We start from the raw sequence: 6,000 nt of genomic DNA, 5'->3' as shown, positions 1-6,000 counted from the left end.
ATGCTTGGAAGTCAGAGATCTGTAAAGCCTTCTGGAGTCTAACATCCTCTCTCCTAGCCACAATAGCCATTATTAGTGATTGTTTTAAGTTAGTGCTTAAAATCTGATGAAATGTTAGAAACTCAAGGAACTTAAGAAGCACTCTGAATAGAAAAGACAGAAAAATAAAATTGCTGATTCCACTAATAACTTGTCAAAAGCTACTGAGTAATTCCTTATTTTCCTCATTTGTTTCTAGTACCAAATATGTCTCTCTCTTAGTGTGTCCAGCTTCTCCTAACTGGTCTTATTCTCAAGGAGCTGGCTGCTTAGTATCATTTACACAGCCATATTAGATCATAAACTATGCTTGATTTCTAGAGATAGCTATGGTATTTACAGTTCATTATTTTATATTTTTTTAGCATTATGGAGCAACATTATGATCAAGCCTATCTAACAGTCTGTAGTCCCACCCTCCTAGGTGATGTTTTTTACCCCAGGCAGGGCATAAACTTTCTCTCCCCCTCTGTTCTTTTTTTTTTTTTTTTTTTTTTTTTGCTGTACGCGGGCCTCTCACTGCTGTGGCCTCTCCCGTTGCGGAGCACAGGCTCCGGACACACAGGCTCCGCGGCCATGGCTCGCGGGCCCAGCCGCTCCGCGGCATGTGGGATCTTCCGGGATAGGGGCACGAACCCGTGTCCCCTGCATCGGCAGGCGGACTCTCAACCACTGCGCCACCAGGGAAGCCCTCCCCCTCTGTTCTACTGGACTATCTTTTCTCCAAAGGGATTATAGTGTTGAACAAAGTATTGTCTCTTGATAATGACCCAAAACAAATACGTATGGAGCTTGGCAAACATTCCTAATTTCTCATTTCATTTAATTTTCTCTAGCCTTCCCTCCCATCAGTATTCACCATGATTGACAGTACAATCATACCAGTCAAGTTCTGGGAAAAGCTTTGGCTCTCTCATAATCCTTCAAGGCTAATAAACATTCCAATTCCAGCATTATAATCACAAAGATATTCCAATGAAAACCCTTTATTCCATGGAGACTAAGAAGTTGGGTGGTTAATGGTAGTGTTCAGTGAGGGACTGTTCTTGACTACAACAGCGAGATAATTATATTCTGGTAGTTAGTAGTCACTGAGTGTTTAATTTATTCATTCAGCAAACTTTTTTTTTTTTTGGAGAAGTTACTATATGCAAGATACCCTTATAGTTGCTAAGGATGCAACAATGAGCAAAGCAGACAAAAATCCCTGACCACATAGACCTAGATAATGCTGCTCTATTAAATAACTCCAAACTCTTAGAAGTTGAAAGCAATAAAGGTTTATCAGACATAAGCTGAATCTTTATTACAGGTTGGCTGGGGGCTCTGCTCTATATGTCCTCACTCAGCAGCCAAGACTCATGATGTAGCTACTGTTATTTCTGCCAGTCACAGAGGGAAAAGAAAAGAGTACTATGAAGGGTCTCATACCAAAGAGCAAATGCTCCAAAACAGAAATTATACATAGCAGTATTGCTAACACTTCATTAGACCTAGTCACAAGATCCCACTCAGAAACAAAAGGGCCAGAAATTGTAATCGTCCCAGGTACCCGGGAGTTGGAGAGCTGGATGTATTTTGTGAGCAGCACAAATTATTATTGCATGGACATTGGCATATGATAAGAAATCAAATAAATAAAATATAGATTATATAGGTATTATAAAGTCAAATAAAACAGGAAAGTTAAATAGAAAGTTTAGGTTTAGGGGGTACAATTTAAAATAGTAAATCAGGGAAGGTGTAACAGATGTCGACACTAAATGAAGACATGAAGTAAGTAGAAGGTTGAGGCAGAGAGTCATCTGTGAGGAAGAGAATTCTAGAGAGGGAGTAGAGAAAACACAAAGGTCTGAAGGTAGAGATCTGTATTGTGTGTTCCTGAAACAGCAAGGGAGCTAGTGTTACTAGAGGGAAGTATGCTGGGGGAGTGTAGAAGGAATTAAATTGAAGATGTAACTATGAACCAGATAAGGTAAAGCCACTTCAGAGGTTTGAATAGAAAAGTAAAATGATCTTTCCTACAAAATAGCAGTATACTGCTTTTTCTGTGTTGACAGTAGACAATATAAGGGCAAGATATAAATGTGATGACCAGTGAGGAGGCATTCATCTGGACAAGAGACACTACAGGCTTGATCCATGTTTTTAGCAATGAAGCAAGTGAGACAGCTGGACTCTGATTATATTTTAAAGATTGAACAAACGTAGTTTGCGGATGAATAGTTTGTGGGGAGAGAGAGAAAGGAAGAATTCAAGGATTTGGGTGTTATCCCGTGAAACTAAAGGGCTAGCATGTCCTATAAGCTCTTACCTTAAATATGTATATAATTACTTGTCTCTCTATTGCTACCATGCCCACTGCTACCACCCTTATGCATGTAATCACCATCTTTCCAGAACCATTGCAACAGTTTCAGACTGGTATAACTCTTTCCACTCTTTCACTGACAAGTCAAGTCTCCAGATACTAACTCAAGTGATCTCCTTGAAAACAAAATATTGTCTATAACAGAGACCAAATTTCAAAGTCTTTGCTTTGAATTTCAAAGGTCCCACAAGATGTAGCATTTGGCAACCCCCTGACCTCATTTATAATCATTCTCCTTCTTTGCTCACTCAGCTCCAATCAGCCAGCATTTTTGAACTTTGAACACAGCAAATGCTTACCCTTTCAGGGTCTCCTCCTGCTATTTTCTGTGAGTGGAACAGTCTTTTCCCCAACTATTTGCTAAGATCCTCACTCACCTTATTCACATTTCTCCTCTCAAGTCAGATCATCATAAATGATGATTCTGGCCACTCCATCTATAATGCTTTCCCTCCCCCCACACATGCCTCTTTTCTGCTTTACTCCTCTTTATTTTCCTTGTAGCACTTGTGGCTGACATCATGAAATATATTTATTCAAGTATATATTAATTTTTGCATTGCTTCCTCCCACTAAATTTAAGAATTTATGAAGGCAGAGAATTATCTGACAGGTTAATACCTCTATCCCCAGTGCCTGAATTAGTGACTGGTACAGAGTGGACACTCAAGGTATATTGATGTTGAGCAAAAGAATAAGTAAATAAAATACAGGGGGGTGAAATTAGAGTCTTCTACAGGTACCCTACTTTTTGAAGTTTAAATAAGTTAAGCAGTAATATGGTGAACTGCCAGGAACTACAGATGTCATAATGTAGCCAGGACCATGAATGAAAGGGGAGATTCAATTATTGATACTGTTAATATCTTGACAAAAGCAATTGAGTTCCACTGACATTCTGAAACAATTTACCAAGTTCAAATATTGTCGTATAGAAAATAGAATAAGGGTAAAGATAAATCCACAACATAAAGCTTAAAAATATTTATTTTCTGCATGGAAATATGTGCCTGGGCCATACTGTTAATTTCTAAAACAATGAATGTGGGAGTAAAAATTCTTCCAGAACATAATCCTAGGAGAAATTTTAATGAATAAATAGTTTGGGAAGGAAAATTGAAACTTGTAGGCTCACTAATTGCAAACAGTATTTAAAACAGCATTTAAATTTAGAAATGGCACTTATAATTGAGTAGAATCCAAACCTGTACATGTAGTAGAGTACTCAAAACTATGGCCTAGTATGCCAAGAATTCCCCCAAGGACTCTGGTAGTTGCAGTCTTATCAGCTATGTAAGTGTAGCCAGATGGTTGAAAATATGGAACCTCGGTGACTTGATCCTTTGTCCTATGCTAAGGAGAGAATTGAATTTTTAAGTGAATTTTTAAAAGTATATAAATTACTAAATAGTTTTTATCATGTTCTGAAGAATGCTATAAGCTGTTAAATGTATTTATATTTTCATAAGCACATTCCAAATTTTAATAAATTAGCTGAAATAAAAGTTGTAAAAGTCAGAGTAATCATTAGAACATTTTGGAAATGAGTATCTCGATATTGATATGAGGAATAATTCCAGATGACAATTAAGAGTAAATAATATAGTTGACAAAAAGAGCAAATTTGACGTGACGTGCTTTAAAAAGTTCAGCATTGACCAGTGACTACCAAAATCAGAGCCATATGAGTAATCTTTAACTTGGTTTCCTAATTTTATTACACCGTGTGATATTAAAATTCAACTTAGAAAATGGAACCTGATCTACCTTTGTTTTAGAGACAAGAGCACAAGAAGTCAAGGTAAGAACAAACAGTAGAACAAAGAATATATTTCTAGTTGGTGATTTAATACACTTTAAAGGGATACTTTCAAGGATGATAGGGCTCAAAATGAACCTACCCTGTATATAAATGATTGTGTTTGGCTCCTTCAGTACTCAGGGCCCTAGGATTTGTAACTTAACAAACTCAGCTCAAAATATATTATCATTAGAGAGGCTTAGGTATCAAGCAGTTATGAGAAAAGTGGTGCCTCTTTTTCCTGTGTTCAAGTAATGCATGTCTGTAATCACTATGGAACTAAATGCACGGGGATGTTGAATGTCTGAGGAAGTTATGTGTTCTGTGTTCAAAGATGTTATAATCTAAAGTTATCTATATTCTATATCTATATCTATATATCTATGCCTGAGATATTTTCTACTCTCAGTTTCCAATTTCAGAGCGGGATTAAATGTTTTGCTCAGGAACACCAATTTGGTCATTGGTTAATCTTGTTTGAACCCAGGCTTGTCTGATTCAAATGTCCATACTCTTTTCACTGTAAACACAAGCTCTCAAAACAGAGATTCAAATAACAAGCATTTTGGAGATAAGCTGCCTAGGGAATCCTTTTTTTTTTTTTTAACTGGCTGTCATTCACAATCCACCCATCCCAAACACACACACGCACACACACACACACACACCACCACCACCACAAAATACACATATGAAATATATAATTTCAAGGTTTTATGGAATGTTTCTATTAAATGTTTTATTAAATGCCAAAAATTAAATGTTAAGAATGCTATAATACATGAGTTTTATAGGTATTTTGCAGATATACAATCATAAATTACTAGTATTATTAAGTTAATTTATATTCATAAATCCTAAGGACTTTCAAATATATATTTTATATGCAGTCTTTATATTTGTGCCCATGTTATTAATAAACAATCCTATAGAAAATGTTAGTTCTAACATTTATACTAAGTTAAACCCATGATTGTTTGCATTTCATTCAATAAGAATAGACAAGAACTAAATACATTTGTGTTTCTTGTTTGTCCCTTGACATTGGAATTAGCTTGTATCATTTGGCATGTGTCTCCTTTCAAAATGAGGGCAGCATTTCAATTGCTATTTATATGTGCCAAATCCTGGCTAAACTGTTTAATTCACATGGACCTGAAGAGATTGTAGCTGTGGGCTTTGTTTTTTGTTCCTGTAAATCACAGGACAAGACAGGTTTTAGGGCACTGTTTGAATCAGTCCCTCTGGTCTCCCTTAACAAATGGGTGTCACTCACAAATGCTGGTAATGATGACTTCCTGATTTCAGTTGCACTTTTAGAGGGCTGGTAAAGTGACCTATGGCCTTTCTTACAGTCAGTCCCAGGAAGATGGGAAATAGTAATTATAGTGTAATAAAGCACATGAGGATTCTGTTTAAATGGCATAATTTGCATTTAAATGGAAAAAATTTAAATGAAAACATGTAAAAGCTTGATAGGTGCAATATTTAGTATACAGCTCATGCCAGCAGTTAGAAGGACACTTAATCGCATGTCATGTGTGTATGTGCAGAGGTGGGCTTCTGTGCATGTCCGAAGGGCAGGGGTAGAGAATTTGAGTGAGATTGTAAAGGAAAGGGTAAAATTAGCCATAGATATGACACATTTCATCAAATTGAATTATAAGACTATTTGGATTTTTTTAAAAGATTAAGGAATTAATTATTTGGGGACACTCCAATGTTATGACCTATAGCTAATGAAAACGCCTAATTGATTTAACACTTAGGGACTATAATGGAATTTAAC

This window comes from Mesoplodon bidens (genome assembly GCF_964165515.1).
Source record: "Mesoplodon bidens genome assembly, chromosome: 1".
NCBI lineage: Eukaryota > Metazoa > Chordata > Mammalia > Artiodactyla > Ziphiidae > Mesoplodon > Mesoplodon bidens.
Note: the sequence above shows the minus strand (reverse complement) of the source record.